This window comes from Pygocentrus nattereri, chromosome 29 (assembly GCF_015220715.1).
Source record: "Pygocentrus nattereri isolate fPygNat1 chromosome 29, fPygNat1.pri, whole genome shotgun sequence".
Classification (NCBI taxonomy): domain Eukaryota; kingdom Metazoa; phylum Chordata; class Actinopteri; order Characiformes; family Serrasalmidae; genus Pygocentrus; species Pygocentrus nattereri.
The window spans coordinates 18,848,227-18,873,802 of record NC_051239.1 but is presented as its reverse complement, the minus strand read 5'-3'; the positions used below and the strand labels follow the sequence as shown (position 1 = coordinate 18,873,802).

The following is a 25,576-nucleotide window of genomic DNA, read 5'->3' as shown; positions in this document are numbered from 1 at the left end:
TGTGGTTCGCGGGACTGGCCGCGTGGCTCCTGACCGTTCAGCTGGGCCGTTCCTGAGGAGGTCGGGGCCGCTTCACAGGGCTTGTCTGAAGTGGTCAGTGGTCGGTTGTTAAAGTGTGTAAAGTGTGTTTATCCTGCAGTGTTTTGCTTTACACATACACAACCCACCCCCAGCCCCACCCCACCCCACCCCCAGCTCCCCCGTTAGGTTAGGGAGCCCCGAGGTCCCGGAACTGCCGCGTGAGTGTAGCAGCTCTGGAGGAGGGGAGGAGGGGAGGAGTGCTTCTGGCAGACTGCGGGGAAAGTTCGGGCTCGGCTGGGCTCGGCTCTGCGCTGATGGCTGCGAGAGGTGAGTCTCCGCTTTTCTCTTTTTTTGTCCACAGTGCCTTAAAGCCGTGCTCGCTGGTGGGCTGCAGGGGTCTCCGTTCCGGATTCCTGAGAGCGCAGTCTGCTTTAGTCGCACCTGTGAAACACGAGCGAGCACGCTCCCCCTACTCGTCCAGCAGAAAGTCCCCCTGTTCCGCGAGTTCTGCGTGGAACCGTTTCTTGCTTCAGTGCGTTCTTGCGTGGTGACGCGGTTCTCCGGTCGGATGGAGTCATGTGTGGTTCTGTAAAGACTTTTTTGGAAAATGGTTCTGTCTAGCACCAAAAAGGGTTCCACGCTAGAAAACGGGTCTCCTAAAGAGAGAGAGAGAGAGAGAGAGATAGAGAGAGAGAGAGAGAGAGAGAGAGATAGATAGATAGATAGATAGATAGATAGATAGACAAATATATAGATAGACAGATAGATAGACAGATAGATAGATAGATAGATAGATAGATAGATAGACAGATGTATAGATAGATAGACAGATAGATAGACAGATAGATAGATAGATAGATAGACAAATATATAGATAGACAGATAGATAGACAGATAGATAGATAGATAGACAGATAGATAGACAGATAGATAGATAGATAGATAGATAGATAGATAGATAGATAGACAGATATATAGATAGATAGACAGATAGATAGATAGATAGATAGATTGATAGATTGATTGATTGATTGTGGCTCAGATCTGAAGAAGGGGCAGTCGTGGGCTGGAGGTTAGGGTACTCCAGGAAGGTCGCCGGCTTGATCCCCAGAGCCGACAGCACATGACTGAAGTGTCCTTGAGCAAGACACCTAACCCCCAACTGCTCCCCGGGCGCTGCGGATTGGGCTGCCCACCGCTCCGGCCAAGTGTGCTCACTGCCCCCTAGTGTGTGTGTGTGCTCACTAGTGTGTATGTGGTGTTTCACGTCACAGATGGGTTAAATGCGGAGGTGAAATTTCCCCGTTTGTGGGATCAAAGAAGTATCACGTAACTTAAAAATCTAGGTAAGGGAATCTTCGGGAAGTCGTGTATCGTTGTTTTACTTGTGCTAAAGTGTGTGCATGAAACAGAGTGTGTGTTGGATGCACCTCAGGCTAACCCTACAGACCATTCAGCCAGAGGAACATCACGTTGCAGTGCCCACCCACCCAGGCTTCATTGTAACGAGTGTGTTTGGAACGTAAAAGCAGCCAAGAAACTCAATAATCAGTGATGAAAGTAGATGTTTGCGTTTGGACATCTGGTCTGCTCAGTGTCCGCTCGATATTATTTGCTGATTAGTGTGTTTATGGTTGAAATTTCTATCAGTGAGCTGAGTTTAAATTGTCCTCAGTACTTTAGCATCTTCGTTAATGCAACCCAGCTGTGAGATAATGACTGGCACTGAGCTGCTAGACGCCATTCACTGTGTCCTCTTGTTTTTTTACAAGCGTGTGAAGTTTTACTGGCTCTTTGTTTGCCTTATTAACACTGCATGTTATGTTCCTCGTTAACAGTGGTTTCAGTTAAATTAACGTATAAGAGATGTTTCTGTATGATGCCGTTAGTTTCAGTTTTTTTTTTGATAACATCTGTATCTCTGAGCTTATGAACAAATTCACGGATTTTTTAACATTCACATTTCCAGATTGTGATCCTTTTCCAGACTGTTCTTCATATATCCTTGCTGTCGGAAGAAAACCTTGTATCTCCATTTTTGGCATTTTTCAGTTTTTGACATCATTTGAAAGTGTCTGTTGCTCTTTACATTGTTTGTAAATTTCATGATGAATGCCCTAAAACAAATGACCCAAAATGCCATGGGAAAAATTCTGGTTCCATTGACTTACATTGAAAGCAAAGTATGTTTTTTCCTTCTCCTGTAAAGTTACTATTTTGGAGATACAAGGTTTGCTGTCCATAGACATATGATCTATATTTAAGGAAAATAAATCAAGGAATGAGATTTAAATGCATGCATTCCTTGTGTTTAATTAAAGTGTCACTGAGTATAAGGTCCCACCACCGATGGGAGGGGCAGTAGTAGGGGTGCGGTGCATTGTGGATCGGGCAGTGTCCGAAGGCGTGGGCCTTGGCGTTCTGATCCTCGGTTGCTGAAACTGGTTTTTGGAACTTGGAACGTTACCTCACTGGCAGGGAAGGAGCCTGAGTTGGTGCGCGAGGTCGAGAGATACCGGCTAGATATAGTCGGGCTCACCTCAACACACAGCTTGGGCTCTGGGTCCAATCTCCTTGAGAGGGGCTGGACTTTATTCTTTTCTGGAGTTGCCCATGGTGAGAGGCGGCGGGCAGGTGTGGGCTTTCTCATAGCCCCTCGACTCGGCGCCTGTATGTTGGGGTTTTCCCCGGTGGACGAGAGGGTAGCTTCCCTACGCCTTCGGGTTGGGGAACGGGTCCTGACTGTTGTCTGTGCTTATGCACCGAACAGCAGTTCAGAATACCCAGCCTTCATAGAGTCCTTGGAAGGGGTGCTTGAAAGTGCTCCTGGAGACTCGATTGTCCTACTGGGGGACTTCAACGCTCACGTGGGCAACGACAGTAAGACCTGGAGGGGTGTGATTGGGAGGAATGGCCTCTCTGATCTGAACCCGAGTGGTGTTCAGTTTTTGGACTTCTGTGCAAACCACAGTTTGTCCATAACGAACACCATGTTTGAACACAAGGATGTCCATAAGTGCACATGGCACCAGGACACCCTAGGCCGCAGTTCAATGATTGACTTTGTAGTCGTGTCAGCGGACTTGCGGCCATGTGTACTGGACACTCGGGTAAAGAGAGGAGCTGAGCTGTCAACTGATCACCACCTGGTGGTGAGTTGGATCAGGTGGTGGGGGAAGATGCCAGTCAGACCAGGCAAACCCAAACGTATAGTGAGGGTTTGCTGGGAACGTCTGGCAGAAGAACCTGTCAGATTGATCTTCAACTCACACCTCCGTCAGAACTTTGACCAGATATCGGGGGAGGTGGGGGACATTGACTCAGAATGGGCCATGTTCCGCTCCTCCGTTGTTGAAGCGGCTGACTGTAGCTGTGGTCGCAAGGTAGTTGGTGCCTGTCGGGGCGGTAATCCTCGAACCTGGTGGTGGACACCCCAGGTGAGAGATGCCGTCAAGCTGAAGAAGGAGTCCTACCGGACATGGTTGGCCTGTAGGACACCAGAGGCAGCTGGCAGGTATCGACAGGCCAATCGATCTGCGGCTTCAGTCGTTGCCAAGGCAAAAACCCGGGTGTGGGAAGAGTTCGGTGAGGCCTTGGAAAGTGACTTTAAGTCGGCTCCGAAAAGATTCTGGCAAACCGTCAGGCGATTAAGAAGGGGAAAGCAGTGTGCCACTAGCACTGTATATAGTGGAGATGGTGTGCTACTGACTTCGACTGAAGACGTCATTGGGCGGTGGAAGGAATACTTTGAGGACCTTCTCAATCCCACCAACACGTTCTCCAGTGAGGAGGCAGAGTCTGGGGACACGGGAATAGGCTTGTCCATTACTGAGGCCGAAGTCGCTAAGGTAGTTAAAAAGCTCCTTGGCGGCAGGGCTGCAGGGGTGGATGAGATCCGTCCCGAGTTCCTCAAGGCTCTGGATGTTGTGGGGCTGTCTTGGCTGACACGCCTTTTCAACATTGCGTGGACATCGGGGGTGGTGCCACTTGATTGGCAGACTGGGGTGGTGGTGCCTCTTTTTAAAAAGGGGGACCGGAGGGTGTGTTCCAACTACAGGGGAATCACACTCCTCAGCCTCCCTGGTAAGGTCTATGCAAGGGTACTGGAGAAGAGAGTCCGGCTTATAGTCGAACCTCGGATTCAGGAGGAGCAGTGCGGGTTCCGCCCTGGTCGTGGAACACTGGACCAACTCTTTACCCTCTCCAGGATTCTTGAGGGTTCATGGGAGTTTGCCCAACCAGTCCACATGTGCTTTGTGGATTTGGAGAAGGCATTCGACTGTGTTCCCCGGGGTATTCTGTGGGAGGTGCTTCGGGAGTACGGGGTACACGGCTCTTTGCTACAAGCCATTCAGGCCCTGTACAAACAAAGCAGGAGCTTGGTTCGCATGGCCGGCAGTAAGTCAGACTTTTTCCCAGTGAGAGTTGGACTCCGTCAGGGCTGCCTTTTGTCACCGATTCTATTCATAATTTTTATGGATAGAATTTCTAGGCGCAGTCAGGGGATGGAGGGTGTCCGGTTTGGTGACCTCAGGGTCACATCGCTGCTGTTTGCAGATGATGTGGTCCTATTGGGGACATCAGGCCGTGAACTTCAGCTTTCACTGGATCGGTTTGCAGCCGAGTGTGAAGCGGCCGGGATGAGGATCAGTACCTCCAAATCCGAGGCCATGGTTCTCACGCGGGAAAGGGTGGAGAGCCCTCTCTGGGTCGGGGATGAGCTCTTGCCTCAAGTGGAGGAGTTTAAGTATCTCGGGGTCTTGTTCACGAGTGATGGTACAAGGGAGCGGGAGATTGACAGGCGGACTGGTGCTGGGTCAGCAGTGATGCGGGATCTTTACCGGTCTGTTGATTTGATGCGGGCTCTCGATTTACTGGTCGATCTACGTTCCCACCCTCACCTATGGTCATGAGCTTTGGGTAATGACCGAAAGAACGAGATCGCGAATACAAGCGGCTGAAATGAGTTTCCTCCGCAGGGTGTCTGGACTCTCCCTTAGAGATAGGGTGAGAAGTTCGGTCATCCGGGAGGGACTCGGAGTAGAGCCGCTGCTTCTTCACGTTGAGAGGAGCCAGTTGAGGTGGTTCGGGCATCTGGTTAGGATGCCTCCTGGACGCCTCCCTTGGGAGGTGTCACAGGCAAGTCCACCGGGGAGGAGACCCCGGGGAAGACCCAGGACACGCTGGCGTGACTATATCGCCCAGCTGGCCTGGGAGCGCCTCGGAATCCCTCCCAGGGAGCTAGTGGAAGTGGCTGGGGAAAGGGAGGTCTGGGCTTCATTGCTCAGGATGCTGCCCCCGCGACCCGAACCCCGGAGAAGCGGAATATGATGGATGGATGGATGGATGAGTATAAGGTCTTTAATGAAAATAACTGGGCTGAACAGAGATCCAGATAAATTTGCAAGAATCAGTCAGAAACGCTGTTGTTGACAACGCGCAGCACTGGAATGCTTTTGTTCTTGCAGCCTTAACAAAAATATAGGAGAAAGTTAAGTCACACTCTCAGCTCGTCAAGGACTTATTTTTAATGCAGGAAATGAACCAAATTAAAGCGTTTGTTGGCCCATTATAAAGTCAAGAATGGAAAAGGTATATTTCAATATAAAAGTGTATCAGAAACAGGCATTTTGGGAAGTTTCTCTAGTAAAACTCGCCCATTTCCACCTTTACATATACTGCAGTAAATAGGCAGGCTTTAAGATCTGCATACATGTTTACATGAAGGTGCGACCACCTGTTCCGATGATGGTGATCGGATCACCATCCAGTCAAGGCACAGCACATTTACATTTGCCCTTTTCAAACGTAGCTTCTGCATCCAGATATTGATTAGATGTCATATCCCCGCACAGTATTTAATCAGGTTGGTGTGGCACTAGAGCAGAGTAAGCGGAGTCTATGTAAGCTGTGCTGTGCTTGAGCGTTTCAGGCTTTTAATATACAGAGAAAGAAAAGAGTTATGTGTGTTTACTTAGCAGCCACAATGTAAGCACAGTCAAAAGAAAAGTATGGATTAAAATGGCAGGCTGCTGTGAGCGGAGAGCTGCGCACTGCCATAGGTGGCAAATTGCTTTTCAACACTTTCAGACGCCTAAAATAATAACTTGGTTAACAAGAGAGTCGGGAACCATATTGAAAGCGCATGTGATGTTAGACTATAAGTGTAGCCAAGCTGGCCGCTGTGTGTTTTTACTCACAGGTCTGAAACGCATGCTTGACAGCCTCGAGATCAGGACAGCGAGATCTGAACACAGACGCAGTCATACTCGTGTCTTAAAAGCCGTTACAGACATCATTCAGATGCGGGACGCATTTCAATGCCAAGTGGAAATAGGAGTGTTTTCTGGACCACGAGCGCTGTTCCAAGTTCATTATTGCTTTTCTATTAAACAGCATATTTACATATGGGAACATTTTAACTTAAAAAAGTAATAACCTGGTAGACGTAAAATTTTGAGTTCTTTGAACTTCTAATAGTTGATAGTTAACAGAACAGTAAATGTGACGTTTAGCAGGGAAGCTTTCATTTATCATCACTCACTTGAAACTCGGCCATTACAGCTACAAGCAGCTCACCATATGGTAACTGTTAAAGCAGCTGCTTGTCCCTCCATTTATCCTCTTTAACTGATATTTAGCTAGACAGAAAGGAGACTGACACAGTCCACACACAGTCCACTTGTGCTTTGAGGACAGGATGTGCCAGGTATTAAGTAGACTACACTGTATTGGCTACTTAAACATTCATTTTCAAAGGCTTAACATACACACAGCAGATAGAAAACATGAACATATAGTTAAGAGAGCAATGGACAGTGCAAAAAAGAGGTGAAGAAGAGGGTGCAGGCAGGATGGAGTGGGTGGAGACGGATGTCAGGGCTGATGTGTGACAGAAGGATAGCAGCAAGAGTGAAAGGGAAGGTTTACAAGACAGCAGTGCGTCCTGCTATGATGTGTGGTTTGGAGACTGTGGCTCTGTCTAAAAGACAGGAGGCTGAGCTGGAGGTGGCGGAGATGAAGATGCTGAGATTTTCGTTGGGAGTGACGAGGCTGGACAAGATTAGAAATGAGCAGATCAGAGGGACAGTGAAGGTGGAGCAGTTAGGAGATAAAGCCAGAGAGGCCAGGTTGAGATGGTTTGGACATGTGTTGAGGAGGAATAGTGGATATATTGGGCAAAGAATGTTGGAGATGGAGCTGCCGGGTAGAAGGAGAAGAGGTAGACCTCAGAGAAGGTTTATGGATGTAGTAAAGGTGGACATGGAGATGGTTGGTGTGAAAGTAGAGGAGGCAGTGGATAGGGTGAGATGGAGGCAGATGATCCTCTGTGGCGACCCCTAAAGGGAGCAGCCGAAAGAAGGAGATAGTTAAGAGTCCTACATGGATAGACAGACAGGTATATAGTTAGATATGGCAAAAGGAAAATATGTACAACAAAAAAAATGCTATGAATAGGTAAATTAAACCTTGTGGATGACTATATAGCATGAGCGGTGTGGTGTAGGGTTTATTTTATAATATGATAATTTTATAACTTATATACGTTTCACTGTGTAAAGCCAGCCTTACATTCTGTTAACACGTTAACATTCAAAGTTCAGTGAACTCCAAATGTTCAGGTCACCAGGTTACTGACTGTCTTAACATTAAACATTGAACCAATTTTTATAACGTAGACACGTTCACCCTTGTATTCATAGCCTCCATACTGTATAAATTCACTGACACTCATACGTTTCTACCATTAAAATCATTAGCAACAATGACAATTTAACACGTTTTGATATTGTTTATCGTGATATATTCCTTTGGTAGTCATACAAATGACTTGTTACCGAATCAGAAGTTCTATTTTGAAGGTTAAACAGCCTGGCGGTCTCTTACTCACAAATAAATACAGTTAAATACATGTACAAATGCAATGAAAGGCCGAGAGAGAGAGAGAAGGACAGAGAGAGGAGACAGAGAGAGCCAGGTGGCTGTATTTGATGAGCTGACAGAACAAAAAGTTAAGAGGAGTAAATATATCTAATGCTGATCTAATTATTACAGCACAGAACTTTTTTTTTTTTTATCCTGGCGAGTGACGCTGTGATGACTAGGCTTGTTTCTTGCATGTGGCGTGCTTTGTTTTGTCTGTGTACAGCTTAAGTGCGACAACAACATTTCACTCAAATCAGTACGCCACCACCCACAGTCCATACAGCACGACACTTAGTAAGTGCAATGAAACAAACAGGACAAATCTGAATTCAACACACATAGTGATGTTTACTGTTAGAGCTGTCCAAAGAGCGTGGACAACTATATTGGACTGGATTTCTCATATCCCAGCCTTATACTGCTGCACACCTCCAAAACTGTGGGGGGGAACTTGCTTTAGGCAGGAAAACTATAGGAGTTGACACCTGTTTGTGTAAACAATAATGTTTTAATAAAATTTTTAAAGCACAACTCCTTCAGATTGTGTCTCAGTTTTCGAGTACCTAAGCTGATCTACCTACTGGGCCTTTTTTCATTTCTTGATCAAACTAACAGACTAACATTATGTAATAAGTGGGTGTATTATAGCATTAACTTCTTACTATGTTCCGTAGGTTGCGTGTGATGGAATGTAATTCTGGCAGCACTAGCAGGAACTTGAATAATACTCTTTCATTAAATCAGTTTATCTGCTGCTACAGAGTAATACAAACAGCAGCATTATATTCCAAACAGGGAAAATAATATTTCATGAAAACGGCTAATGCATGAGGAGAATATCACAGAACACGTAGCTGCCAACACTGCACAACGAGGGCAGTGACTGCAGGCTGCACTCAGCATTTTTTAGTGTCTTGATTGACTTCACATGAGACTTAAAACAGTCTGAAGTGTGTAATTATTAATCAAGTGAATCAACCACAACTGACTTATACACCGATCAGGCATAACATCAGGACCACCTCCTTGTTTCTTCGCTCACTGTCCATTTTATCAGCTCCACTTACTGTATAGCTGCACTTTGTAGTTCTACAGTTACAGACTGTAGTCCATCTGTTTCTCTGATACTCTGTCACCCTGTTCTTCAGTGGTCAGGACCCCCATGGACCCTCACAGAGCAGGTACTATTTGGGTGGTGGGTCATTCTCAGCATTGCAGTAACACAGTGAGCGGGAACATAGAAAGTTATACAGAGAATATAACAAGTGAGCCAGTTAGGAGCAAACAGTGATGTTCACTTGGCAGCTTATCATCTGGTTGCATTTAATAAACAGATTTTAACGCTAACAAATGTGCTTGTTTAGAGAGTCGTTATGAAGCCACGGTGTCGGGTCTGCTGAAGCTTCATGCTTGTATCATTGCTGCTCTTGTCATTGTAATTTCATTTTTACTCTGCTCTACTGTCTAACGACACTTCCCTCTTTTCTTTCTGTATATTCCGTTTTGGACACCACTCCCTAGTTAGCGCCCCGTAAAATTCCTGGACACTGGATCAGCGGCTCAGTGTTAATTATGGTAATTATGCAGGCACGATGCATAGTTCTAAGGTAGAGAGATGTCAGTTTAGATAGAGAACCTGATCTTCTCAGTTGGCACGTTGCAGTGCTCCCTAAACAAGTCCCCTACAGTACATCTATACCAAACTGTTGTCCCTGTTTAAGGGAAATCTGAGCTAGTCTACTTATGCTTGAAGAAGGTTTGATTGTATATAGAGGCCGTTTAAAATTCATGTAAAAAACACAAATGTGAAAATCATTGGATTCCTGGTGATTTTGGTGTCTAGTACTGAATTCAATCTTTTCCTGGACAGGCAACCAAAAACCTGGACAATCCTGGACAATCTGGACAAGTGGCGTTACATGCAAGTATGTTGTCAGACTCTGAAGGAAACCTTCCCACATGCAGAAGTCTATTTCTCTCTTACAGTTCACTGAAGTGCATTGACATTTAAATTCTTGTAACCACATTACTGACTTCATAAGAATTGTGTTATTTACATTTATTCATGTCTCAAAGAGAGCAATGTTAACTTTGCGCTATGCATGTAAAACATAAATTGTATTTGCATGTATTATCTGTGACTGTCTGTACATAAATTGTGTGTGCATGTGCTACCGGCGTCCTAATGAAAAGGAATCTGACCTGCACAGAGCAAGAACTTTTCACTGCTGTAAACTCAGCAAAGGTAAAGCATCTAATATGGTCATATTAAACTGATGGATAAAGATTCTTGTGTAGAGCAGAGAGTGTCCCAACCACTTATAAGCCACATTCACATTATGCATACTGTACTAATGTTTGGACTTCTAATAATGGCGTACTACTCTTGACATGCTAGTTAGTGGTTTTGGATGCAGCACAGGTATTGGATTAATTCTAAGGGTGCATCTCCTTTGTCTTTCTTTTTTTTTCATTGTACCTTATCAGGCAATTGTTGGTAGGACAGGCCGCAGCTCCTTGATTGGGTTCTGTTGTGGCTAGACTTCTTGTGTGCATCTGCTTCTGACTTTTCTTTGTGTAGCACTGATGAAAGTCCTTTAACTGCCTTTTCTCAGCATGACCATTAATGAGTAACCACACCCCACTATTTCCAGCTAGCTCCACCCCTGGCACAATTTGAAAAATGCTCAAAAATGGGAGGGCACTGCAGCGATCTACAGGTTTGGAGGTCCCCACTACCATCCCCATTTTCGACAAGGGAAGGCATTTCTGATCACAAAGTGCGTCTTGAGCGTTAACAGTATAAGCCACGGACTCGAGCCGCTGAAGATTTAATGTAGCGGCAGAAAAAAAGTAGCAGCGTGCGGCAAAGACGTCCAAATGATAGAGCATCGCTTAAAACCATAAGAGCTGGCTTCTAGTTATCTGCTCAGCAGGTCCGTATTCGATATAGTCCAAGTCCTTAGAGTTCTTAGATGCATTGAAATCCGAATGAATAAAGTGGATGTCTTTGAACACTGTCTAAGTTTCTTTCAGTTTGACATCAAAGTCACAGGTGGCCCTAAATCCTTACGTTCTGCAAGATGTTCATGGCACTTATAGGTGTTAGCACTGCAAATATGGAAAGCTGGAAAAAGTTAGAGAAAGGATGTATGGACCAGAGGTTGACGCCACCAGTAACAATGGCCATATAACGCTAACATTTCCTGAACCGTGTCGCTTTCCATAGTTCCAGTGTTGATTGCCGTTGATTTCTGTTCAGTGAGTGCGCGCACCTGAAGAAATCCTCACTTAATCAATCATTTGGGTTACCTAGTCATGTCTTGAACATTTATCAATCTGACTTACAAACTAATCTTAGATAAACTGGGTTATTTACAGTTGGTACAGACAGCTGGCATATTATATTTCTATTATATATTGTTTTAGCTCAGCGCGTGAGTGTGGTTATCTCCTCGCTGTAGGTGACTATATATTTATGAGTGTGGTGCGAGTAGGGCGCCATCGGGGGGGCGATAACATTGGTAGACTGATTTGCATACTGTGACGCTTGATGGTACTTCGGTACTAAGACACGTCATCCATACCTGTAGCAGAGTTGAACCGGGGGGCACTGCAGAGGCGGAACTGAGCACGATAAAAAATTGTGTTTTTACAGTTTGGAAAGCTGTGTTCACATTTTAAGCAAGGCTGGTATATTTTATTATTACAGAGCAGTGTATTTCAGCTGTTGATGAAAAAAAACGACTTCGGGTGTAGTGACTCTTTAACATGACAATTAGTTACACTTATTAAGATTAATGCTTTAAAAAAATGTTGTTTTTAATCTAAGTGCTAAAAGTTATTTAAAAATTGGAAACATTTACATACAGGCCTGATAATCAAAGCTTCAAACACAATGTAATTGAGGGCCCTGTTGCGTCTCATTAGGAGTATAGAAGCCCTGTTGAAATGAAAGAACAGGTGAGGCAAGAAGGCTTTTTTTTTCAGTGTTAGATGTAGACCTGCTGTCTCTTGTCACTGTGTCTTTCTCTTCTATATCTCTTAATTGTCTTCTCTCAACCTCTAACAGATCCATCTCAGGTCCTCTCTGCGTCTTTCATTTCTCTCTCTCTCTCTCTCTCTCTCTCTCTCTCTCTCTCTTTGGGCTACTGGTGCAAGGTTCAGTCTGTTCCTGTTAACAGTCTCAATAGGAGGCTCGGTGAGTAGGAGGCAGTAGAGATCTAGGGAGAGAGTAATGAAGGACACAGGGAGGACTTGAGCTGGATTTGTCATCATTTCTTCCAGTTCTTCCCTTCTACCATCTTTTTAGAGTTTTTTTCCCAAGCCTTACATATAATATAGTGTTTTGTCCCTGCTTAATGTATGAATTCTTAAACAGTTATCTCTGGTGATAAAAAAGTTAATGCATTACAATAAGACTAGGGGGTTTAAATTGTTTAAAATTTGTTTATTGATGGATATCAATTAGGTCATAAACACCTTTCATCATTAATAAGCAGCCTTTACATATAAATAAAAAGGTCATCGGTGACCTGTTACATCTAATGATAAATATTTGCTCAAGATGACAGGTGTAACGTTGACAGATGGAGAGGACAAAGTAAGATCAATAACCTGCAGGATCTGAGGTTTAACACTATAGAGAAATGTTACCTCACTAAGTGGGACAAAAAATCATGGTATAATCCATCCATCCATCCATTTTCTAAGCCGCTTCTCCGTCAGGGTCGCGGGGGGATGCTGGAGCCTATCCCAGCAGTCATCGGGCGGAAGGCAGGATACACCCTGGACAGGTCGCCAGTCCATCGCAGGGCAAAATCATGGTATAATTTAATATTAATTATTTCTCACTCCTAGCTCATCAAAACAAGCAGGTTCTGCCAAAAGTGTGATTTCCAAACTTTCAGTCATTACATTTGTGTTTGTAAGTGGAAGAGGAGATATAATAGGATGAGTAATAGGATGAATGAGTAGTTATGCCCACAATGCATAGATGTCAGGTCAACCTAGCTTCTCAGTTATCGTGTTGCAGTGCTGTCTGGTGCCTAAACATCATCATCAACGTCATCAACAGTAGCACCTTTCCCAAACAGTTGTCCGTACATTGAGGGTCATCTGAGCCAGTCAAATGTATTCTTTGTGTAGATGTGGTTTGGCTGGATAAAAAGAAGCTGTTTGAACTTTACAAGACATCTTAACTTAGAAAAATCCCTGCACTTCAGGTCATTTTTCCTGGACAGACATTGAGGGAAAACCAGTGGTCATTCTAAACCCATCCATCCATCCATCCATCCCTTTTCTAAGCCGTTTCTCCGTCAGGGTCGCGGGGGGATGCTGGATCCCATCCCAGCAGTCTTCGGGCGGAAGGCAGGATACACCCTGGACAGGTCGCCAGTCCATCGCAGGGCAGACAGACAGACACAGACAGTCACTCACACCCAGGGGCAATTTAGCAAGTCCAATTGGCCTGACTGCATGTCTGTGGGAGGAAACCGGAGAACCCAGAGGAAACCCACACAGACACGGGGAGAACATGCAAACTCCACACAGAGAGGACCCTGGCCGGGGAATCGAACCCAGGCCCTCCTTGCTGTGAGGCGACAGCGCTACCCACCACGCTACCGTGCCGCCATCATTCTAAACCCTACTATGTAATTGTGAAATTACATTTGAATAGTGCAGAAAAATGAAAGTGATAACTGACTTCTAAAGGTTAATGCAAGTTTGCTGAGTCCTGGCACTCTAATACTCAAACCAAACCCACGTCACTGATTTCATGAATTACTGCTATGACAGTTAGAGCCATTCAGAGCCAGTTACAGTCTATTTTTGTTTGTCTCCAAACACTTTCCCCTTTCATTTTTTAGTGAAGGTTTGATGTCACTTCTGAGTGTTGAAATCCGTGTACAACCTGCACTTTGGAATGTCTTTGAGTCTGATACTTTCTAGTTGGATGGTATTTTTTGCATTCTTTGAGGCTATTTTTGTGTCAAGCTGTGCATTTTAGTTGTTAACTTCAGCAGATTTTCTGCCTTTGGTCTTTACATAGGCCTGTAGGTTCTAAAGCAGTAAAGATTATACTATCTTACTCATGAGTACTCCAGCTCTAGGTCAGGGGGCCTGCAGTGGGGGATTCAGGCCTCCTCCACTGTACATAGCATTTTATAAAACATACCTGCTTTGGCAAACAACTTTACCTGTTTCAGCTTCGCTTATCAGTCCCTTCAAGTGCAGAATTAATCAAGTTGGACTAGGGATGAACGTCATCATCATCATCATCATTAACCGCTCAGTCCAGATAGGGTCATGATAGCAGTTGAGAGAGCAGAGAATCCCAGACGACCCTGTCACCCGCAACTTCCTCTAGTTCATTCCTGAGGACTCCAAGCCGCTTCCAGGCCAACTTGGAGATATAATCCCTCCAGGGAGTCCTAGGACGACCCCGGTGTCTTGTCCCAGTAGGCTGAGCCTAGTACATCACCCACCGGGAGGCGTCCAGGGGGCAACTGGATCAGATGTCCGAATCACCTCAGCTGGCTCCTCAATGCGGAGGAGTAGCGCCTCTATTCTGAGCTCCTCCCAGATGACCGAACTCCTCACCCTATCAAGTAGAGTGTAGCCCATCACCCTACGAAGAAAGCTCATTTCCAACGGTTGTATTCTTTAGGTCATTACCCACAGCTCATGACCATAGGTGAGGGTTGGGATGTAGACCAACTGGTAAACATAGAGCTTCGCCTTTTGGCTCAGCTCCCTCTTCACCACTACAGTCCAGTACAGTGACCGCATTACTGCTGCCGCCTGTCCCAGCCTGCAGCCGATCTCACGATCCCTCTTCCCATCACTCGTGAACAAGACCCCAAGATACTTAAACTCCTCCACCTGGGGCAAGTCCTTTTCCCTTACTTGGAGTGGGCATGCCATCCTTTTCTGGGATAAGTCCATGGACTTGGAGGTGCTGACCCAAGTTATGATACCAACCGCTTCACACTGAGCTGCAAACCTCTCCAGCAAGCGCTGGAGGCAACCACATGATTCAGTGGTGCATAAGCACAGACAACAGTCAGAGTTTTCTCTCTGCAATTTTAATTCGCATTGAGGCGACCCTCTCATCCCCGTGACAAACTCCAACTGCATGATCACCAACTCGGGATTCATGAGTATCCCCACACCCGCCCTGTGCCTCTTACCCTGTCCAATCCCTGAGTAGGAGAGGGACCAACCCCTATCCAGGAGTTTGGTTCCAGAGTCGAAACTGTGGGTGGAGGTGAGCCCAACTATATCTAGTTGGTACCTCTAAACTTCCTGCATAAGCTCAGGCTCCTTCCCCCTCAGTTAGGTTACATTCCACGAATCAAGAGCCAGTTTTTGCCACAGGGGCCTAGGCCGCCAAGGGCCTCCCTGCAATCTCCCACTGCCTATACGGCACTGCATTGCCCCCCAGTGGTGGACCTTGCGGGTGGTGGGCTCACATGGTGTCCCCACGTTGCCTCTTCAGGCTTAGCCCAGCCCAGGCCTGACTCCAGGGGTGACCCTCTCCCGGGTAGGGTACATGATTGTTTGTGTCTGTTGTGCATGGTGGGGTTTTTGATTGCGTTAGTCTGGGTCTTCACTCCAGACCTGTTCACCCTGGGAGACCCTACCAGGAGCATTTTGCTCCCGACGACTTAGCTCTGAAGCTCCCTAGACCACACAAGCCCTTCCACCATGACAAGGCCCCGATCCAGGAAGGGGAGATGGATGTTATTAACTCAAATACTTACCGAACTGTGCAGAAATTGTATACTTGTATAGTTCCTTATGCAAGCAATTACCTTACATATAATCTCCTCAGAAATGTTTGCTGAAAAGTTAATAACCGGCTGTTGGAAGTTAAATGTTCTCTTATTTTTACACATATATACAAAATATATTAGGGACACATAATAATAATAAACATAAATATGATCAAAAGTAACAAGTATTTGATATTTTGTGAGCTAATTTTAGTTAATTTCTCCTGGATGCCATCACATGTCAGCAGCACATCTGATTTAACATGATCGGGTATTAGATATTGGATAATAAATCCAAATAAGACTGGGCCGCCACAAGGAGAGGTATCAATGTTATTTTTAGTTATTGTAATATTCGTGTATCCCTGAGCAATTAAACACATGCCCTAAATGTCTTTTTACTTCTAATTTGGTTCTTTAGGTGCCTAAAACTTTGGCACACACCTGTATATAGTGGGCCTATGAGGCAGATGTACCTCCTAAAATAACAAATGAATGTAAATAGAAGACAGCTGTTTTTAATAAAGCACAAGGAATATGACCACGTTTATCTCTTTTCAATAGTTTTATTTAGTAGCAGGCCAGTATAATCATGCTCAAGCACCTCCAGATAGAAAGAGTGCTACACATAAACAGTTTATCAGATAAACTTGTGAACTAGAGTAAAGTAAATGTGTACAGCCAGATGTTAATTGCAATTAATACTTGCTTATTCATTGGTAATTATCATAACACCGCTCTCCCCTAACGCACTTAATATCTGGCAGTTTGAGAGAAGCTGGAAAGGTATGCTGTTTTCATTGGCGGGATTATTTGGGTGTCTGTGTGTGTGAGAGAAAGATAGAGAGCAGGGAGGAGGTGTGGAAAACTGAGCCCTGTCTCTCTCTTACATAACAATCCAGAAACAGTGTGGTGCCCGTTTCTGTTTGTGTGGGTCTCACTTTCTCATGTTTCCTTGCGCTGTTTTTTTTCTTGTTTTCGTTTTTAATTTGTGTCTCTGGCCCAAGCTGTCTTGCCTCTGTCCTCGCGCCTGACACACCTTAAAGGAATGCTCCATTGTTTTCCAGCATAGGAGCAGATTTCATAAAGTTTTGTGTGATTTTACTAAGAATGTGTTCTATTAACCCCCATAAAAGACCGAAAAAGTCTTTTTATGGGTGCTACAAAAAGACCAGGAGTGCTCTCTGCTCTCTTGTGCTTTTGTCTCTTTGCTTACCGTGGCTGTCAGTGCAGAAGCCTTGTATCTCCCTTTTTGTCGTTTTCTGCTTTGTCGCATAATTTGAAAAGTCCAGTTATCCTTTCATTGTGTTTTCTGACATTAACTTCCATAACATCTCACTATATTGGTGGAACATTTTGCTTGTTTTAATAAATATGCTGGCATATGATCTGCCAATGAAGTGACTTAATTTGGTACAGAATATGGTGGGTTGAAAGTAAATGGCAGTGAGATTAAGCTCCCCACAAAGGGGAGATTCACCTCCACAATTAACCCACCAGTGCAGTGAAACACATACACTAGTGAATGCACACACACTAGGGGTCACATTTGCCTGGAACGGTGGGCACCCCTATCCACAGCACCCAGGGAGCATTTGGGGAATAGGAGCCTTGCTCAAGGGTACTTCAGTCATGTCAACTCAGGGGATCAAACCGGTCACAGGGCTGGTTCATTGACCTCCAGCCCACAAACACCCCCAAATAAGCAGACGGGGGGTTGAACCTGTGATCTTCAGTTTACGAGACCGATGCCTTACCACTTAACCACCATGCCTGTGTACTTTTACAGGACGTAATGAGTAGCATAACCACCTTACTTTTTGAGAAAAGCAATTAGCTCTTCATGTAACTTGTATTCATGTATTCAAGTTACTTGTAGTGCATGAATTTCTGTGAGAAATGACATCAACACTAGAGCTATGTGTACTTATAAAAACAAAAGCATTATGTAGAGTCCGTATCACTAAAACTAATGCTTAATAATTAGGTGTTAAAGACCTTAAAATCATTATAAAGCATTTACAACTCATAAATAAAATGGGCAGCAGTGAACCCCAAATTCATTTCTACAGTTAAGCTTTAGATTTTGACATTTACTGATCTTACGTCTTCATCAGTTAACATTAAATCTGTCAGCTTTGTCACATTCATATTCATCAGATGTAACAGCTCGATTTTGCCCTTTTTATTCATGTTATAACTGCTTTTTAAAACATAATGAAGTGCTTATGACCAAACTATTATGACTTACTCATTAACAATTAATAACGGTTTCTAAACTATTCGTAAACACTTATACAGGTCGTCTTATTTTAAAGTAGCACTGTACAGTCAAACAGTTCCACAGTGCATCACAGTAAGTAGTGTACTACTGAGGTACCCTAGGGGTAGAGCATAATGCATATGCACCATAATGCACTGTGTTGTTTGGTTTGAAGATTCAAATGCAGTTCCTCTGAGGAGGATTACCGAGCCCAGCTACAATGGCAGCGTCTCAACAGACCGCTTTACAGATCTGTATCAAAATTACTGAAAATAATTGTTAAATTGACAAATAACAGCTCATTTTAAAATGTGCACACGTAGGCTGATGTACCATCCCCACACCCAGTTTTTCTGGTTTGTACTTTTGTGGGGGCTCTTGGTGGCTGATTACCTTCTGTGAAGACCACCCCTATTAGTGGGAGATGAAGCGCTTACTCCATGCCACTACATGCATTAAGACTGGCTCTGTGCTGTGTTTGGGTGCCTGTTTGGGTGCCTGTGAAAGCTTGTGTTATTTTTGGCACTAGCACCTCTGTAATTGTTATTACTTATTTACTATGGAAAAACTGCTTCTCACTGCCTGCCATGTCACAGTATTCCTAATGTGATAAATGACATTAAAAACAACCAAACTTTTTCGTTTCTTTTTCCCCAAACGATTGTTAAAAGCACATATTGAAACGTTTGGCTCTGAAATCCTCGCTTTGCTAAACCTAATTAGTACCCCTGTGTTCTGAGACGTCTGAGCTCTGTGGTTTATGTGTGCACTGAGACTGAAATGTAACACGCAAGAGAATGAACCACCGTTCTTTTGCAGTGTCACAGCACTGTGCTGTTATTGTGAACTAACAGAAGTTAGGAGTGGTCGTCCTAATGTTAGGACAGTGTTTATGAACAGTGTTTATGTTTTTGATCTAGGTAGAATGCTTCTTTATATTTTAGATTTCATTTCATTTCTGGAGTTAGGATGAGATTATGATGTTAGGAACTGTTACACTGTTCTAGACTCAGTCCTACCTGAAGCCGTAATGAATGGTGACTACACAGACTTCAGAAAACCCGTTGACTTGGAACACACGTTATAGAAGCCGGTGTGCAGGTGCTGAAACATCTTCCCTTTGACTTCTACTGTGATTGTGTTCCAGTCATTCCAGTCATTTTCTGTGCTGGGAACTGTCTGTGGTAATTGATCATATGTTACAGACACCACATGTAGAGATTGGGTTCAAAACCACTGCAGTATTCCTTTAACAGAGCTTGGTCCTTATCACCCCTATGCCCTTCATGACCCCAAGTCAACGCGTTAACCTTGGAACCTCTGTGACTGGCGCCTCTTTGTTGGTACTATGTTGCTCAGTTGAGCGTATGAGTTGAGTATCATTATCAGAGTTACACAGTGCTTCAGAATGCTTGACCTGCACCAGACAATACCACGCAGGGTTAATCCTAGTCAGCGCTTTTGGATTACTGGAGGGGGTGAAGACTTTCAGAATTTGCACTGTAAGCCTCTGTGGAACTCTGAGAGATGTCTACACTCAAAAGAAAGCAAAACAATGGGGTTATTTGACGACATCCGATTGCTTATTAGAGACGGATATCGGCTAATAAGTGTTTTTTAAGCGTAAATATATGAAATCAAAGATCATCATTAACATAATGTTTGCCTTCTTTTTTTAAAAGCATGTGTGTTTTTGAAGATCTATCTCAATTACATTGTGTGACTAATAATTATAATGTAATAAATGTAATTATTAGGCAATATGTTTGCATAATTTTCAAAAGTGAAGTCAACTATTTAAAATTTACAGCATATGCTGACTGTATTTTATTGGCAAAATTAAATACAATAAATAGTTTTTGAGTGTGGAGAGTGCAAAAGTGTGAATATACAGAATAAGTCAGCATGTAGACTGAATGTGGTCCACCTAGATTTCAATAGAGATGCAGTGTATACAAATGAGTTTCTGTGAGCCTTAACAAACAAAACTGTATAACCTTCTAAAAGGAAAAGGGACTGACATTACACTCTTAATAATGTTGTTTATCATGGAAACTCATTTTTCATTGTTGATGTGTTTAGACTGCAGCTGCGCCTGTACTAACCACGCCTGCAGAGTCCGTTTTAATTAGATATCAGTGTTGCTGCAAGTTAGCCGATTTTTTTATAACAATTGCAGTCTCTGCCTAGAAATACATGCTGATTAGATGTGGTGAGCTTGAGTTAGGACAGCACTGTGTCTGTGATTGGTTAGGTGAACACTGAAGTGGGTGGGGATTATGGGTAGGTATTCTCAGGGGACTGAGAATAGCTGGTGTTTCTAGGACAACACTGCTCACAGAGGCTGGAAAGTTATTTAAGAAGAATGGCTTTCTTTAAATAGACTTATTAGTGGGGTTATTTCAGGCCTCGGTCAGTCTGTTTTGTAATAGTGTTGACTGTGAAAAACAGCCAACGTTTACATTGTGGGGCATCTGATGCTTATTAAAGATTATACAGTATCTCACAAAAGTGACTACACCCCTCACATTTCTGCAAATATTTTATTATTATTATTTATCTTTTCACAGGACAACACTATAGAAATAAAACTTGGATATAACTTAAAGTAGGCGGTGTACAGCTTATATAGCAGTATAGGTTATATAGCAGTCATCTGAAGATCACACACAGCCATTAATGTCTAAATAGCTGGCAACACAAGTGAGTCCACTTCACAGTGGACATGTCCAGATTGTGTTCAAGGTGTCAATATTTTGTCTGACCACCATTATTACCTATCACTGCCTGAACCCTCTTGGGTGCCAATGTCCAAATTGTGCCCAATTGTGTCGTTGCCCCTCCCTGCTGTCATATGACTCATTAGAGTTACAAGGTTCCAGGTGTGAATGGAGAGCAGGGCTGTTAAATTTGGTGTTTTGGGTACAATTCAATCATACTGGCCACTGGATATTCAACACGGCACCTCATGGCTAAGAAATAGATTTGTTGACCTCCACAAAAATGGCCTGGGCTATAAGAAGATTGCTAACACCCTGAGACTGAGCTATGGCTTGGTGGCCAAGGTCACACAGCGGTTTTCCAGGACAGGTTCCACTCGGAACAGGCCTCTCCAGAGTCGACCAAAGAAGTTGAGTCCATGTGTTCAACGTCATATCCAGAAGTTGGCTTCAAAAATTAGACGTATGAGTGCTGCCAGCATTGCTGCAGAGCTGCACACTGACTACTTTAAGTTATATCCAAGTTTCATTTCTATGGTATAATAAAATATTTGCCGAAATGTGAGGGGTGCACTCACTTTCATTAGATATGGTATGTATTTATGTATGTATGTATGTGTGTATGTATGTATGTAGAGGGAGAGAGAGAGAGAGAGAGACCTTTAAGAATTGTGTTGTGATTAAAATGATCATAAATCTATGTGTGTATAACTGTTCAAAGCTGTGGTTATGTACTGGCTAGTGTTCTTGAGTTATGCTCATAATGACCTAAAACTATCAGTACTGAACTGTTTGGTAAAGCATTATGATTCATTTGAATTAAATTGAAATTAAATTTAAATATAATTAAGATGTAGAGTCATTCAAAGCCAAAGGATTTAAGTCTAAAAACCAAGTGAATAGCACATCATTTCTGTCTATCTGCATATTAAAAAGAAGTGTAAAATACATTGACGAATTGACATGTCAATTAAGATAGAACCAGTAGAGGAACATATGATGTGAAAGGTCCTTCTCTCCACAAGAAAGACTGCATTAACAGATAAAAAAGAAGCTGAACTGACCGAGCTCTTTGTAGATCATAGCAAATGCTATAATAAAAACCTGTGCTTTTGAAGCTCTCTTGGTGGTCATCAAAGTGCTTGAGAGAAAAGAGCAGCTGATGGTGACCTATCAGCTCCCCAACCCTTCAATATACCACCGTAATATGATGTAATTACTTCATACTTATTTGTTTGTTTATTTGTCTCTTGTTAAACGCTCAAGTGTGGCCTTTCTTTAGTGTTGCTGGGTGAATTGAATATATTTTGGAGCGGGCAGAACAGAAATAGACCAAAAATGCAGGAAGGAAAATGTTTTTCAAAAATTCACTGCTAGGTAATGGCTGTATTAGCCAGCTCTTATGTAACTGTGCTCTTATACAAGCTGCTGTCTTCCATTTCCCTGCACTTTTTGTGTCATTTTTTTTTTTCTTGCACTTGGTGAGAAGGTCTCTCGCTTCTCTCAGCCACCTCACCACCTCTCTGCTTCTATCACGCTTTGTTTTTGTTGTTGTTCACGATTAATTCTCAGTTAGAAAACCGTTCCCTCTTCTAGGTTGAAAGAGAGAAGTGTAACACTGATCTCTTATGCTCCACCATGCCCCACCCCCAACACACAGACATTCCCAAGCCTCGTTGGGAATGTCTGTCCACCAACGTGGACATGACATGAATCTCAGGTTGTTATTACCATGTGTGGGTCACCAGCCACCCGTCTTTATTTAAATGCAGGGTATATTATCACACACACACTTATTAAGGATGTCCATCAAGCTGTTGTGGCTGTATCTATTTTGCTATAGGTGCGAGTAATGCGAGTGGGCTAGGTTGGGTGGGGGTGAAAGTTCATGTTGAACATTGTTATGTGGTCTGCTTTAGGTTAGGGCCCCACCCCCACTGCCTCCACTGTGTAGCATGAACCCAGTACCCTCCCGCAAGGTCAGCAAGTTCATCTCACTTCTTCCTCATTGAATGGCACATACCTTACATGTTAGTCCTTTAGCCCCCATTGTGCATTCAGCTGTTTTCCATAGTTCAGGGTTCAAAGAACATTCCATACCTTTGTTTGAAAACTTTTTATGGATAAAATGGCTTTTTATATCAATCAATTTCTAGAAAATGGTCAGCTTTTATTAGGACCATACAATATTGACATGAAAAGCAATGTTCAATGAGGCTGTTAGATATGGTAATGACTAAATGAGAAGAATAAATGATTCCTAAAGTAATAAAATAATGACTGGATGAGAGGCAGAAATGCTACCTGGTAGTTTCACCAGAACTGCAAGCACATCTTTTGTGCATTGAAAGCTGAGAAACAGTGAGCATTACCTCAACAGGTATTTTTCTATAAAAGCTACAGAAACATATGTCCATTTTGTAGACACACAAGAGCAAATGAATGTTTTTGTCCGTTTATTTTTGTTTGGTTATTGAATATGTTTGCTGTGGCAGTAGCCACTACAGCCTCGCACACCTAAGACACATTACTGGGGGTGAGAACAAGCTTGTAGTTCAGGATTGCTTAAGATACTGTCACCCATGTGGGTTTAATCCCAGCACAGAGAAGCATTCATTAAGCTTCTAAAGGTTTGTGCTGGTATTGCAGTGACCACTCTGACACTGCGTGTGTGAGGTCATTCGACCTGTTCTGTCCGCAGCTCTTAGCAGTGTGTGTATCGTGGAAATGCATTGCGATCCTGGGGGGGAAAAAACACGATTTATCATGCAGCCCTACTTTGAATAGCTAATTCTTTCATGTTTCTGTCCAACATAGGCTACATTTTACATTTAATTAACAAGCTAAAGGGGATTCTGTAAAACAGACTCACTATTTCTGTCATAGTTACTCGATTACAAATGATGACTAAATTAGAAGTAATGAATTAAAGTGTATGTTCTCAATTCATGGGCTTAGTGACTGACAAACACGGGATCCGCAGATCATTATTCAGTCGTGCTGATCAGTCTAAATGTATTTGGGTAGTGAAACAAATGAACTTGAGCCAATGACTGAAATGAACTAGAGACAAACATATTAACTTGGGTTTTGCTGATTCTCTTCAGGCTTTTAAAAGAAACGGGTAGGTTCACAAAATTGTCGCTGCCTGGGGAGAGCTCTTAGGCTAAGGACCCTTTAATTCTGGGCTCACGGCTCTCCATTCATTTCTTTACCTTGGTGCTGGGATGCTCACCTTTTAAAATAAAATTGTATGTTTAAAGCCATGATCAGCAAGCCTTTAACTCTGAAAAGTGTCACATAATTTGCTGGACTAATCATCGCACTATTGCTAGTTTACTCGATTACCTGCATAATTGGTAGTAACCACCAAATTCACTGGATCACTAGGCCAGTTCATTGGGTCAGAGTACTGTTTGTGTTTCGCGAACCTCCCATGCGTGCAGCGGCTTTCAACATAGTCCTTCCATTACGTTAACTTTCGTACACATTAGCTGGGTTTAATGTGTAACCTGTTGCACCACGTTGCAGACTGTTCTGTTTCTATACATGGATCAAGTGCTTGTACGATATAGACTAAGTTCATCATTTTTAACAGTGAGTTAGACAACTTAAGCCACTAGGTTGCCTTAAATTATAGTCTATTTTTCATAACATACAGTCTGTCTTGACGATTTGTTTCTTACAGTCCTTTATTATCTTTGCCATTATTTAAAGAGCGGAGTTAATCACATATTGCATCAGGACATGGCTCTGGCCTGCATTACACTGGATGACAGACAGGGGCCACATTTGGCAGGGTGCACTTTTGAAATGTGACTCTCTGACGATGCTTTATGGAGATCAGTTTCCTGGATAACAGTCATTCCAAAATCACCTCAGACTAAACAAGTCAAAGGTGTTTGGTATTCATTGTAAAAAAAAAATAGGAAAAAGTTTTGTCAATGGCTTCATTAAGCCATTCCTGTTCAGCAGCTAAAGGAAAATGGCACCGATTGGTCTAAAGTGGTGAAACAGTGATATAAAGTGATACCGCTGTGTAAGAGTACCCATTTGAATTTTTTTGATTACACTGAATTTTCACACTTTTATTCACAGGCTAGATCGTATTTTGTTTTCATCTTGTGTAGGATCGCACCGCGGTGGAATGTTTTCATTTATTACCGCTGCTAATACCTTCATGTTTTCATTAGCAAACTTTTATTTTCTCTCTTATATCAAACTTCTTGACTGCTATTCTATTTCACTCACCTTGCACCTCAAATGCACACAGTTCGCAGTTCCATGTGCTGCGTTAATAAGTCAAACGTTAATTTCAGATGCACTGTGGCTGCATATTGCGGTGGCATAAAGTCATATTTTTATACATCTGTTTTCATGTGTCCAACCACTTGGTTGCAGCAAGGCATACAACTTTACAGGACAGTGTGCAATAATTGCTGTTTCTGTGTTTGTTTGTTTGTTTGTTTGTGTGTTAGGCAAACATGCACAGGTGACAATATGGCACTGGAACAGGTCACAGGGCAAGATTTGGATGCTGAGCTCAATGAAGAAGAAGAGCTGGAGGGAAAAGAAGACAGTAATGAGGATGATTATGCTGGTAAGTGAATAAATTAGCCATTAGTTAGCCATTTTGACCAATTTTGAGTTGTTTTTTATATCATTGTGTTCATTTAACCTTTTCCAAACCTCTCCTCGTTTCAGCCCAGTATTATTTGTAGTAAGTTTGCTGGTGTGAAATTTAAATCTTATGATAACTGGAGACATTAAAGAGACATCTAGAACCAAACTTTGTTCTTGAAATTAGCTCACAAGATATCGACTCCTTTTCATCTGTAGCTATAAAGTAAATAGCCTGTAGGGATATC

The 25,576-nt window shown here is 43.2% G+C and overlaps 1 long non-coding RNA gene across 1 annotated transcript; it reads left to right on the top strand.

Moving 5' to 3' along the window:
* The first annotated feature begins 298 nt into the window (after nucleotides 1-298).
* On the top strand, nucleotides 299-25,308 carry LOC119262776. The gene is made up of 3 exons (XR_005129897.1): nucleotides 299-348; nucleotides 9,818-9,872; nucleotides 25,187-25,308. It is a non-coding gene; the product is annotated as an uncharacterized LOC119262776 (long non-coding RNA).
* Nucleotides 25,309-25,576: the final 268 nt, after the last annotated feature.